Raw genomic sequence first — 14,230 nt, forward strand, 5'->3', positions numbered from 1 at the left:
GTAGTTGAGAAGGGACATTCTAATGTGTGCATTTGTTGCTGTCCAGGTGTTCCAGGGCTTTGTGTAGGGCCAGTGAGATCGCATCCACTGTAGACCTGCTGCAACAGTAGGCAAACAAATGAGTTTATAGCTAAGATCAGTGTATGTTAGTATAGCCCAATTTTTGCATACTTGGTCAGTTATTCATTTGTATCCTTTCTATTTGAACTAACTGTAGAATACTCAATGATCAAAATCAATATTAGCCCATGATAGAATATCCAAGATGAAATTGTATTCTAGAGTTGTTTTATTTCATTTTATTTTGTGTTGCTTCCAAGACATTCAATAGAGACAAATGAGTTTAATTTACGTGTAAAACTGTGTCCTGCTGGTTTGGACGTAATTGCTGAAATGTTTTCTCTGTTGCGCCTGTTGTCACAACTTACTAAGAATGACAGTTATTATGTTCTTTCTGGGGTCAGATTTCTGTGCAATTTTGCACTTCTGTAATGCGAATGTACTGAATTTTCATGCTGTGTAAATTAAATTGTGATTCTTTCCAATAGTTCACAATTGAATTTCGAGGGAGAGATATTTAGGGAAGAAAAACAGCAGAACATGTTAGTCACAACAGTGAAATAAATAAAGGTAAACTGAATAGTCCTCCTCAAACACATCTGAACTAAGGGAAAACTTAGTAAGTTGTTTTTTCAGCGTGACGTTAAATTTGTTTTGTCTACAATGTTGAAAAACAAATCAGATACTCAATAGAAGAATCAAAAAGTGCTGCCAAACAGTGGAATTGGATTCCGATTATCGTGGTAATAAAGGCTATTAATGATCTTAACACATTGGTGATGGATGAAAACAATGAAAGAGTATCAGTGAAAACAATTGATCATAGAGATAAATCTGACAGGAAAATTACAAAAAGCTGTTGAACCAATTTCCACTAAGAAAACTATACTGTTTAATTTTTTTTCTTATATCTAGACATACAGCATGGTAACAGGCCATTTCGGCCCATGGGTCCATGCTGCCCAATTTACACCCAATTAATCAATACCTTCAGTACGTTTTGAATGGTGGGAGAAAACCGGAGTTCCTAGGGAAAACCCACGCAGACACAAGAACATACAAACTCCTTGCCAACAGTGCAGGATTCAAACCCCGGTCTCAATCATTGGACATTGTAAAGGTGTGGCACTAACTGCGACACCAACCGTGCCACGGCAGCACTATTCTTCCATAACTGATGGAGCAATTTCAAAGCCAATGGAAATAAGATTAAAGAGTTATTTTAAAACTTTCCTCACTGTTGATAATTGAAGGAAACTGAAGTATTGAAACTTAAAGTTTTCAACATCAGAAGGAAATATTTTGGATAGCTGAAGGCCATTTAGCAACTTAACATTGACAAGCTCTCATTTGGAATGGTGGACAATCTGTGTTTCAGGTGGTAACAACTCATAATGGGGTGATTAGTGAATTTGACCCAGAACTGTCAGAGTACTTGAACTGTGAATGGATTGTACATTGTCCCAAATGATAATTGATTCAGATAAGCCTTTGCAGGTTATGGATAATTATTTAGAAAGACAGCCATTAAGCATGGGTTGATGGGAAGAAAAGGATCTATTATAACCATTGTTCATGTACAGAATAGGTTGTGGACGAGTGCTGGAAATTAGAATCGGTTATGTGTGAAATTAACAGATTAATCCACAAGTTATTTTATCCATGTGATACAATTCTTCAGCACTCTTTTCTGCATATAAAATAGGCACTAATGTAAATTGTGTTGTACACGGTTTTATTGATATATTTTAGCATGTTATTCAAGTCACAAAAAAAAATCATGCAGCTGTTCTAAATAAATGGAAGAAACAAATGATTAATCTGCAAATGGGCAAACTTCATTTAGTTTACACCAGTCTACAATTAAAATTCATTAGTTATTAGCAGGGAAAATAAAGGTCCATATGCAATGCATTTCTATTCCTTTCATATTTACAAAACAAAACAATAGTTTTCATGTGCTTCAGTGTCCACTGATCCAAAATTGGACCAGAGGATTATTTAATAAAACAGAAGCTCATGTGGCATACCTGAGCTTTTTAAAAATACTCTCGAGTTTGTTCTATTTCTCAGCATGTTTCTCAGTAACCTGAATTCATCTCCAATGAAGAATTATAATGGATTCTGCTTCCACCAGAATTTCTAATTGTGAATTATTTCCACAAAATCTAGAAAACCCAAGAAAACCATGTTACGGCTACAATAACCAAATGACTACACACGTGGAAATGAGTTAACACCAGTATTTAATGAGGTATGGAAATACAAGCATCTCACACTTCCAGATGATATCAATCACAGTTTAACACCCAAAATATATTTCTGACTGGTTTTGTTTTAATCTTTTCTCTGACTGAAAAAAAAACAGTAGGAGAATGTCTCAACTAGATTATTATGGGTACATCTTTCCTACAGGTCGAGGCAGACTGATCACAACCATACCAATTGAATTTCCTTGCGTCGACTGAGTCAAACTGGGTCATCACAAAACCAGTAATTTAGGGAGAACCCTTCAGAATAAATATAAGACATGAGAAGAGAGAAAAAGTGCAATGTTTGCCACCTCAAAATGAATAAAAGCCTGGAGAAAGAATCTGACAAAACTGGTTGTCTGTCGGGACACAAGTGCTTGCTGTTTTGTTAGGTAGGCCATGTGACAATTGTTTCTTTGCTATGTGAATGAAAAGGACAGATTTATTAGAAAAAGAAGTTCCACTTTTTGCTTTTAGAGCATTGCTCATGTTCTGCAGTGTGCAGAGAAGCATATAGCTGGTATACTTCAGCAGAAACAGCTGACGAGAATCCTATGTAAAATCAGAAAGTGTCAGACCAGAAGGAAGTGGGAGCTGAGAATGAAAGTCTCTTCACTGAATCGTAAGACAAGAATGAGGATACCCTAACTTTGATTTTGATAAATATGGGTCCTTGGTGTTGCTTTACGAGGTCAAGATCACTCTAACCTTTTGCCTTTGTTGAGAGATATCAGATATTACACATTGCATCTCAGAAGACAAGAAGTCAGGAAGCAGTACAGCATAGAATTTGGCCCTTTGGCCATCTTTGTCCTTTCCAACAACGAATCAGAATTATTGTTATGAACATGTCACAAAAAATAAATAAAAATAGTGCATGAAAAGTCAATGTAAGACAATGTCTTTGGTTCATTGATCATTCAGGATTCTAAAGGCAGGCGGACAGAAGCTGACCTTGTGCCACTTAGTGCTCATCTTTAGGCTCCTGTACTTTTTTCCTTCCCAATGGTGGTAGAGTGATGAGGGCATGGCCTGGGTGGTGGGAGACCTTGAGGATAGAAGCTGCTTTCTTAAGACACGCCTCTTGTAGATGTTCTCGATGGAGTGGTCTGGTTTCTGTGATGTCGCAGGGTGAGTTAACAATTTTCCGGAGTTTTTTCTTGTCCTGAGTGTTGGCACCTCCATATCAGACAGTAATGCAACCAGCCAGAATGTTCTCCATTGTACACCTATAGAGATTTTCAAGAGTCTTTAGTGATGTACCGAATCTCCTCAAACACCTCATAAAGTATAGTTCCTGGCAAGCCTTCTTCATGATTGCATCCTCGACAGATCCTTGGAGATATTGACACCAGGAATTTGAAGTTCTTCACCCTTTCCACTATTGAGCCCACGATGAAGACTGGATCATGATGCCATTCTACATTGATCTTATTTGTCTTAACTAGCCCAATATTCTCTACTCCAATCCAAGTACCCATCCAAATGCCTTTTAAACATTGTAGTTGTTTTTGCCTCTTTTACCTCCTTTTGTAACTCACTCTGTATGGCCACCACCTCTGTTTGTAAAACGTGCCCTCTAATTTCCTTTAAATTCCTCTCCTTTCAATTTAAACCATGGGCTCTCTAATTTTAGAATCCTCTACCCTGAGAAATAGACACTGACTCTCTATCCTAACCATCGCCTTCCTAATTTTATTAATCTTTTTAGGGTTTCCTTCAACCTCCTATGCCTCAATTAAAACAAACGCAGCCTATCCAGTTTCTCCTAGTAACTAAACTCCAAATCCAGGCAATATCTTGGTAAATCTCTTCTGCACACTTTCAAATGTTACCACGCCCTTCTTGTAGTCTGGTGACCAGAACCTCATAAATCTGACTTGATACTTGTAGATATTGGAAATGATTTAATGAGTTAATGACCACAGGATTTCTTTCCTCTGATCTGCTTTTGTAACTACATTGAGTATATGACTACTACAGTTCAGTATCTACACACTGGAGGAAATCAGCAGTTCACTCAGTATCTATCTAAAGCAAAGGGCAGCCAACATTTTGGGCTTGAGCCCTTGCACAGGGATGTCAAAGATCAGGTAAGTGCTTGAATAAGAAGGTGGGAGGGAAGAGAAGGGGGAAGGAGCGCAGACTTATAGGTGATAGGTAAATGGTGGAAGAAGAGAGAAGAAAGGCAAGGATCTGGAAGGCTATTCCCTCTATCGTCCCTTAGCCCCTTGCCTTTCCTCCCCTTCCAACCAACATACACCTATCACCTCATTATAGGAAGGATGCGGCAGCTATGGAGAGGGTGCAGAGGAGATTTACCAGGATGTTGTCTGGATTGAAAAATAAGTCTTATGAGAAGGTTATCAGAGCTAGGAGTGTAGAAGAATGAAAGGTGACAATAGAGGTCCACAAGATTTTGAGAGGCATGGATATGGTAGACAGCCAGCACATTTTTCCGAGGGTGGGAGTAGCAAACACTAAAGTACAAAATGGTGGAAGGAAAGTTTAGGGGACATATCAGGAGTAAGCTTTTTTTACACAGAGAGTTATGGGTGCCTGGAATGCCTTGCCAGGAGTGGTGGTGGAAGCTGAAACATTAGGGGTGTTTAAGAGACTCTTAGACAGGCACATGGATGAAAGAAAAATAGAGGGTTATGAGGTAGGAAGGATTTAGATTTTTTTAGTTTGGTAGGAATATGTAGGTCGGCACAACATCGAGAGCTGAAGGGCCTGTACTGTGCGGTAGTGTTCTATGCTTTATGTTCTATCACCTGTAAGTCTGAGGTCCTCCCTGCCCCCCCCCCCCACCACCACCAACACTTCCCCTCATCCATACTTTATTGGGACATTTGCCTGATCTTTGGCATCCTTGATGAAAGGCTCAGGCCCAAGGTTTTGATTCCCTATAGCTTGACCTAATGCTGCATGACCTGCCGAATTCTCCAGCACTTGTCTGTATCGCTGTGGTTCTCCAGCATCTAGAGATTCCAGTTTACCTGCATTTGGTTGTGCATTCTTTCATTAACTGAGAACACTACCAAACATTGTAAAATTATCAAGAGATATTCCTTATTCTGACTTTGTCATTGAAGGAAGGTCATTGATGAAGCAATTGAAAATGGTTGGCCTTGGACACTTCCCAGAGGAATTCCTGTGGAAATGTCCAGTGGTTGAGCTGATTGCCATCCAACCGTATTCCTAATTAGAAGGATTCTGTGAGAGCTATGAATACCATCGCTGGCCATAACTTCAGCAACAGCCATCTCAATAGTAATTCCTCTGTCTCCTCTGTCGTGATTAGAATATGTTGCTACATCTGTCTCTCTAGCTGTGTGCTGCTGTTTCCCCTATGTATAAACTAAGTGTAATGGTGAGTTGAAAGCAAATAAATGCTGAAAATATTCATCAGATGTCGACAGAGAAAGGGCATTAACATTTCAGACTGAAGCTCCTTTGTCAAATATTTTGGTGTGTTTAGGTTGCTCGGAGTAAGTGGTAGAGTGTGCAAATTAAGAGATTTGGGGTCAAAGCATGACTGTGATGTAAAATGAATGAAAAGAGTGATAGAATCTTGAAGTCATACTGTACCAAAACATACCTTTGGCACATCAAGTGCATGCCAACCTTCAAACACCATTTATCCTCCCCTAATTCTATTTTATTCTCTCTATATTTCCATCAACTACCCTCATATTCTATCTGCTTGGAGCAATTTACACTGATCAATCAACCTACCAGTCTACACGTCTTTGTGATGGAGAAGAAAATTGGGGCAACCCAGAGGAAGCTCATAAGGGTTACAGAGACTCCACACAAATAGCACTCAAGGTCAGAACCCCAGTCTCTGAAACTGTATGGCAGCCCCTCTGCTAGTTGCACCACTGTGTCACCAATACGCTATGTATGAGACACAATGGAAAGAGATTGTCAGTACATAAATGTTGGGTGGTGGTGAATTGCCTGATGACCATTCATAAAGGGTTGTGAATTTTCCATCAGTCCCGCCTCAGCTGTTAACTCCTGCAGTGGTTTCAAGACGATCTGCTTCTACTGTCTTCTGACTGTGGTCCTGATATAAAAAAAATACCACCCCAAGAAAACCTGGAGGCCTCCCTGGAAATAGTTGTGATGTGATATTTGGTTATCATACAAGGGTATAATGCAAATACACAGTTCTTTTAAAAGTACTCTTTCTTGGTTAAGTTGTCAAGACATTTGTCATGGAGGCTCGCCAGTGGCTATACTTTGTGAGGAACTTGTGGAGATGCGACATGTCAACGAAGACTCTCAAAAACCTCTACAACTGTACTGTGGAGAACATTCTGGCTGGTTGCATCAAAGCCTGATAAGGAAGTGCCAACCACACTCAGGACAAGAAAAAACAAGAGGGTTGTGGTGACCTCATGGGCTTCAGTCTTCCCTCCATTGAGGACATCTACTAGAGGTGATATCTTAAGAAAGCAGCCTCTATCCTCAAGGACCCCCAGCAGCCAGGCCATGCCCATTTCACTCTGCTGCCATCAGTAAAAAGGTACAGAAGCCTGAAGATGAGCACTCAGTTCTTCTTCCCTGCTGCCATCAGATTCCTGAATGAACAATGAAACAAAGATCCTGCCTTACTTTGACTTTATCTTGCAATATTTTTAATGTATTTTGTATGGTGGATTATATAAATGTTTGCACTGTGATTCTACCGCAAAACAATAAACTTTGTGATGTGTTCGTGACAATAAATTCTGATTCTGATTCGGATGAATAGCAGAAATGAAACTGGAAAGAAATATGTCAGCAATTTGTACTCAAGATTAAGTCTATCTTGAGTGAAGAAGAATAGTAAATACATACAGTCTCCTACTTATCTAATCACTTGGAGCTTTGACTGAAGAATTAAAGCAATAAAAGCAAAAATCAAACTTTTAAAGCATCCAGGCAACTTCCACCAATTAGGTCCAGAATTCTTTTCATGGCTGCTTTCTCACCTCATGCCATCAGGTTTGTGGTAGCTCTGAGACTGGGTTATGGTAAATATATCGTAGACAGCCACTGCCATCAGCTGCTCTGCACTCACTGCAGTCGCATTGCAGCCACCGTTCTCACAACAGTGCATTGCGCATGCGTGAGCTGATCAAGGGTGCATTGGTTGAATTGAGTACTAGCAGGGAGCGGACACCATGCTATAGAGTCTCTCCCATTTTCTCTTTATGTACAGTAAAGTTGTTTGGTTCACCTCATTTGTCAACTCATCTAGTTATTCAGCATGCGATAACGATCAGAAGCAGGATTGAGAGCATCCCAAACCCGAGGCCTTCCAATCGGTCGCAGTGAGTAACCAGAATTATGTTTGCAACAGTTGCCATAAAGGTGGACAGATTTAGATGGCCTGACCTACTCGCGTTTGAAGGAAATGTAGCAGAGAACTGGTGTACTTTTGAGCAAGAGTACGACATGTTTATTGCAGCAGCACACAGCGACAGGCCTACCCACACCAGAGCATACATTTTGTTGGCCTGGAAGCCATTGAAAAGAGAGGTCGTTAGTGTATGCAGTGAGTGGCTGAGTCGAAAGAGGACACCAAATGTTTAAAATGAAAATTTAGGGAAATGTGCAATCCACAGAGAAATGTGACGATGGAAAGCCTCAAATTTAATACTGGAGACCAAAAGCCTGGCAAGTCAATCCACTTATACATCAGTGATTTGAAACTCAGGGCCAAGACCTGTAATTTTGGAATGCTCTGTGAGGAATTAATTAAAGATAGGATGGTTTGTGGTAATTGTGACAACAGTATGCAGAAAGTCCCTCTGCACGACAATGAGCAAACGCTAGCAAAGGCCATCTCTTCCTGTCTGGCATACTAAACTTATGAGGAAAACAGTAAAAAGCTGCCCTCTCCACAACAGCAGGCCACAAGCAGCAACGCAATCCAGGCAGGACCAGCGAACAGAGAGTGGCTGGAGGCCAGGAGGAAGAGCCAGCTAGGCCACACTACACCCTGGCCCAGGGCAGGGTGCGACAACTGCGGAGGCGATCACATGCCAAAAAGAGAAATGTGCCCAGCATTCAGCCAGCAGTACAGAACCTGTGGGAAGTGGAACCATTTCAGCAGATGCTGCAGATCCAGGCAGCAAACCAAAACATGGACCAGACCAGAAGGATGATCGACCAGTTGAATCCAGAACAAGGGGAAGACAACCCCGATGATGTCGATGGGCTGACCCTGCGGATAGCAGGCAACCCACCGGAAACCTGGATGAGAGGAAGCAATGAGGCCTTTGTATCCATGAAAGTCAAGGGTTAGGTGGCAGAAATGAAGGTTGACACAGGAGCAAAGTGCAATGTCATGTCACTAAAGACATTAAACCAGCTGAAAAAAGTGGAACAGGTTAAATCATACATCAGGTCAACAAGTCTGGTTGCATACAGAGGCAGCAGAATCCAAACCAATGGTATGGTGCAGCAGCTATGATGCTATGTACAGTGACGATTACACATATTAACATTCTTTATGGTTCACGAGGATGTCATGCCTTTGCTAGATCTGAGCGTGTGCTTGGACATGGGACTCGTTTTGTTCAGCAGAGGGTACACCAGATAAGCCCCTCCAAAGATGACTCATCACAGAGAATTTTTTCCAAATACAGTGAGCTTTTCACAGACGAGCTGGGGTGGCTGTCCGTGACATACTTCATGCAGCTCGACTTGGAGGTAAGACTCCTGGTTCATTTGGTGCACTGCTTACCGGTGGCGATGAAGGACAAGGTCAAGGTGGAGCTGGACAGAATGCAGGACTTGGGCGTAATCACTCCAATTTTGAGCCAACCGAATGAGTACCTTCCATGGTGGCAGCCAAGAAGAAAGATAGACAGGAAATCAGGATCTGCATAAACCTGTGAAACCTCAACGCAACCCTGAAGAGACCGCATTAACCCATGCACACCGTAGAAGAAGTTGCCACGTAGATGGCCGACGCAGCGGTATTCTTGGTCCTAGATGCGAAAAACTCATTCTGGCAAGTCTCATTTGACTATAACTCTTTGCTACTGACCACATCCAGCACTGAGTTTGGTCGGATGTCATTTGGAATCAATTCGGCCAGCAAAATATTTCAAAGATCAATGGAACAAATTTTCACCGGGTACCCCTGTGCCATCATAGTCAAAAATATACTGGTAGGCGGCAAGGCTAAAGAGCAAACTTAAAGAACAGCAGCAGAATGCTTTCAACGGTTTAAAGAAACACATGTGCCCACCAGTCCTCTCCTACTACGATGTACGAAGACCAGTGATGCTGATCTGTGACACCTCGCAGTATAGCCTAGGTGCAGCATGCCTGAAAGAAAGAAAACTGGTGGCATACGGTTCAAGGTCATTCACTGACATAGAAACCAGGTTTGCACAAATTGAAAAAGAGCTATTAGCAGTTGTTTATGCCTGCTCTAAGTTCAATGTCTATGTCTATGGTAGGCTCTGATTACCAGAGAAACTGACCACCTACCCCTGGTGAAAATACTGAACAAACCAATACATGCGGCGCCAGTGAGACTACAGAGAATGATGGTCAGACTCCAACTCCAGAAGTACATCACTCAGGTGTATAAGTGGAGTAAGAAGGAGATGCCCTTAGCCGATACACGTGTCCCCAGAAAATTCACGGCAAGTTGAAGAAGACAGTTTTGATGTTATGACAGTCACACACATATCCTGGGCCCAGCTGAAGGAACTAAGAAAACACACAACAAAAGACGGTACTTTAAAAACCCTAGGCACCTTCATCAAAGACAGCTGGCTGAACAAGCAGCACAGTCTGTCACCAACAGTACAACCCTATATTCCCTTCTGACGAGGAGGTCATGATGAAGGGTCAAAGAACAGTAATTCTGAGCTCACTGCTGAATACATACATAGAAATCCTGCACTGAGGGCACCTGGGCACAAAGGTGACAAAATGCAAGGCAAGGGACATGGTTTTCTGGCCAGGCATGATAGAAAACATAGACCAAGGGGTACAGGCCTGCTCGGTGTGCAGCAGCACTAAGCCACACCAGCAGAAAGAGCCATGGCAGCTCCACCAGACCTACCCTGATCAACTGTGGCAATAGACTTTTTCGAATGGTGGAAACAACAATACTTGGTACTAATTGACTCATACTCAGGATGGTTTGAGATAGACCAACTGTGCAATGCGACCTCCTTTGCGGTCATAACCAAGCTGAAGCAACACTTCTTGGTGCATGAGGCGCCTCACACTCTGCTACCAGACAATGGGAGGAAATTCATCAGCGAGCGATTCAGAGACTTTGCAGCATCGTGAGACTTCACTCACATCACCAGCAGCCCAGAATACCCACAGTCAAATGGGTTGATAGGAAGAGCTGAAAGAAACACAAAACAGCTCACAAGGAAAAGACAGATGTGTTCCTCAACCTTCTCAACCCAACTTGAGGAATGTCCCTTGTGACACCACACTGGGCTCGCCGGCACAATGATTAATGTCAAGACAGTCCAGGATGACTACCGATGGCAAGGAGGCTTCTGGAGCCTCAATCAAGAAACCCACAATAAGTCAGGGCCCTACTACTGAACAGAAGACTGGCGCAAAAAAAATGTTATGACAGAACAAGCCAACCACTCGAGCCATTGGCAGAAGAGCAGGTCATAAGAATACAGATTTCACAGGGCTATGACCACATGGGCATTGTCAAAAGGAGCTGCCAGGAACCCAGGTCATATCTGGTGGGTGAACAGAAGAAAGAGGTGGCACTTTCTCCCATTAAGGGAGCCAACCCCATCTCAAACCAACCCAGATGAGACTGTATTCCTGGACTTGGAATGTGGGTCTGAGATTGACGGGTGTCTCCCAGCAACCACTAATGAGACAATGGACAGCACCCCTGAGACAATGGGCAATACACACTCTCAGGATGAAGCATCCCAAGCCTCCACATCCACAGAGGGCTGTTATAGGACACGCACTGGGCATGTCTGTAAACCCATCCTGAAATGCCGGGACTGATTGGGGTTCGATGAATGATATTCAAATTTTACCCATGCATTGTTTAAAATGTTAAAATTGGCTTATACTGTGGTGTGTGCGGGGTTGCTCAAGAAAAGGGATGTAGACAGCCGCTGCCATCGGCTGCTCTGCATCCACTGTAATTGCATTCCAGCCACTGTACTCGCCACAGCACACTGCACTTGCACAGGCACCACGAGGGCACGTTAGTTGAATTGAGTACTAGCAGGGAGCAGACGCCATGCTATGGGGTTTATCCCCCTCTCTCTTTGATTGTGTACGATAAAGTTGTTTGGTTCACTTCATCCGCTGACTCATCTAGTTATTCAGCAAGCAATAGCGAACATATATAAATGGCATGTCATATTTTTATTACAACATCAAAAATGTTAAATCAAGACTTTGCTTTTGACAAAGCATTTATGTTCTATGGCTCTCAGAATACATTATTAGTGCTTGAAAAATATTCATTTGGAATGCTAATAGTAACTTGAAAATGTTCACGTGCCTGCAGTCAAAATAACTTCCAATTCAATACTGAATGTGTTAGCACTGAATCACTTTAATCATGTCGGCACTCATTTTGTCTACACTTCTCTCTAATGAACCCTTTTTCATTTTTCAGATCACCTGTAGCTACATTTGACTGAGAGGCAGCTGAGCATTTTCTAATCAGTAAATTGTCTTCTGGAAAGATTCAGAAGGAAAAGGGGCGTGACATAAGAGACTATAAAAACAAAACAAGAAATGTAGCCTCAGAACTCATTGAATAATTATGGCCCCAAAGTAAGAATCTTGCCTGATGGTTTAGTGATTCAGTACCACACAGACATATGGATGCTATATTTAATTTGGTCTGTGTTGAGTTTTATTTTTAGTCTGGGCAGTAGTAGAGATATGACTGTTGGTACAAAGATAAAGAAAGAGAAAGCCATTTAGAGTTTTCTTGCTTGATTGCTATGAACAAGACTCTGCAAAGGAGAACTTTGCCCATTACAGGAGGCTAAGTTAAGTTTACAAGTTAAGAAATGATGGGACATAGTTACTTCCAATATCAGGGCCAGAGATAGTCAGCAGGTAGAGAGAGGATGGGTGAATAATTCTTTCAAGTGTGTTTGGATTGGCCAAGATATTCAGTGTATTTGGTTGAAGCAGTTAAATCTGATTTAATCTAAGTTAATTTAACTAATTAAACAGAACAGGGAAGCTGAGCAGATGATATGTTGTAGTTTCAACATGTGAGACTTATGGTCCCCTTTGAAGTGCCTCCATGATCACACCTGCAGAATATGTTGGCAGCTTTAGATACTTCCGTTCAGTGCCAATGAGCTGGAGACCACGTGTCAAAGGCTGTGATGCATCCTGACATTCAAACTGAGACGCATTGAAACTACTTTTCATCAAGGATAGTGAATCTCTGAAATTCTTTACCCCGAGGGTGTTAAAGAAGAAATAAATAACTTTTTGTTTACTCAAGGAATTGATGACTATAGGGAACAGAGCATGAGAGAAGATTAGAGCTGGGGTAGATAAAGCCATGATTACATTGAACAGCAGGGCAATTATGAAGGGATACTCCTGCTTCTATTATATTCTAACTTATTGTGAAAAATGCAATTAAAGCTCACCAAAATTGGTAACAACTTCCAATGCCAAATGTTTGGTGAAATCATTGGTTTGAATTGTGTCTGAGGGATGGACACTGATGTTTGCTTCAACCAGAGGGCATAGGATTAAGGTGAAACTGAAATATTTAGAAGGAACCTGAGAAGCAAGTTTTTCACACAGAAGGTGATGAGTATATGGCATGGGCTGTCAAACCAAGTGATAGAGGCAGGTACAATTACAACGTTCAAAAGACATTTGGAAAAGTACATGTACAGGGAAGACTGAGAGGGATATGGGCCAAATAGAGGTAAATGTGACTAGCTCAGGGAAGACACCAGAGCCTGTCTTCATAATATATAACTATACAACTCTCCAAAAATGCTTCAACAAGACAAGACATTTCTTCATTTCAATCTTTGTTCTCACCCATTTAACTAACTACATTAACAGAGTGTAATATTTTGTAGTATAGGATCTTTACCATACCAAAATACCAAATGCATTTCATTAAGCCTATAATCAAAATAGTCTAAGGCCAAGCCACACGAGAGAATGTATTAGGATAATAAGCTGAAAACTTTCAAAATAATGGGTTTCAGCAAGCATTTGGGGAGAACATTTCAAAAGAAAGATAGAAATCTGTGTGGAGTGCAATACTGCATCGACAGTCTCTTTATCCTGGGCACCGCCACTTTATTTAAACATAACTTTATTGAAATTCATCAGCTGCTGCAGGCAAGGCACGACCGAGGTGCTCCACCAGCTGAATGTTTGCTCCCATCTTCACCAAGGGGTTGTGTGTTGCTTCAGAGAACATTTACTTTTGCAATTTTAAACTTTTATTTAATATTTTATTTTTCTTATTTATTCTAATTTATTTATTCATTTATTTCCTTGAGTTTTTTTCTGATGATTGGTTGAGATGTCAGTTGCTTAAATTCTGGATACCGGGAATTTTACTGTATGACTTTTCTCACATAAGGAGACCAGAATTGCAAGGAGTAGTGTAGATGGGGCCTCACCAGTACCATGTACAGATGCAGCAGAACCTCCCTGGTCTTAAACTCCATTCCTCGAGCAGTATAGGCTACCATTCCATTCATGTTCTTTATAACCTGTTGCACCTGCAAACTAACTTTTTAAAATTCAAGTACAACCAGTCCCAAATCCCTCTACACAGCAACATGCTACAGTATCTCTCTATTTAAATAATGATCTGATCTTCTATTTTTCCTTGCAAAGTGGATGACACCAACGTTGTACTCCCATCTACCAGATCTTTACCCTCTCGCTTC

The 14,230-nt window shown here is 41.4% G+C and overlaps 1 long non-coding RNA gene across 2 annotated transcripts in view; it reads left to right on the forward strand.

The window, feature by feature from the left end:
• The first annotated feature begins 546 nt into the window (after positions 1 to 546).
• LOC138752771 (uncharacterized) overlaps positions 547 to 14,230 on the forward strand; it is a 28,861-nt gene continuing 15,177 nt past the window's right edge. Inside the window, exons 1-3 of one of the 2 annotated variants that reach the window (XR_011350915.1) lie at positions 547 to 630; positions 2,233 to 2,314; positions 2,476 to 2,698. This is a non-coding gene — a long non-coding RNA (uncharacterized lncRNA). Of the gene's footprint in view, positions 631 to 2,232; positions 2,315 to 2,475; positions 2,699 to 14,230 lie in introns of those variants that run through there. The other variant, XR_011350914.1, reaches the window with a different exon arrangement.

The sequence above is a fragment of the Narcine bancroftii genome, chromosome 2 (genome assembly GCF_036971445.1).
Source record: "Narcine bancroftii isolate sNarBan1 chromosome 2, sNarBan1.hap1, whole genome shotgun sequence".
NCBI lineage: Eukaryota > Metazoa > Chordata > Chondrichthyes > Torpediniformes > Narcinidae > Narcine > Narcine bancroftii.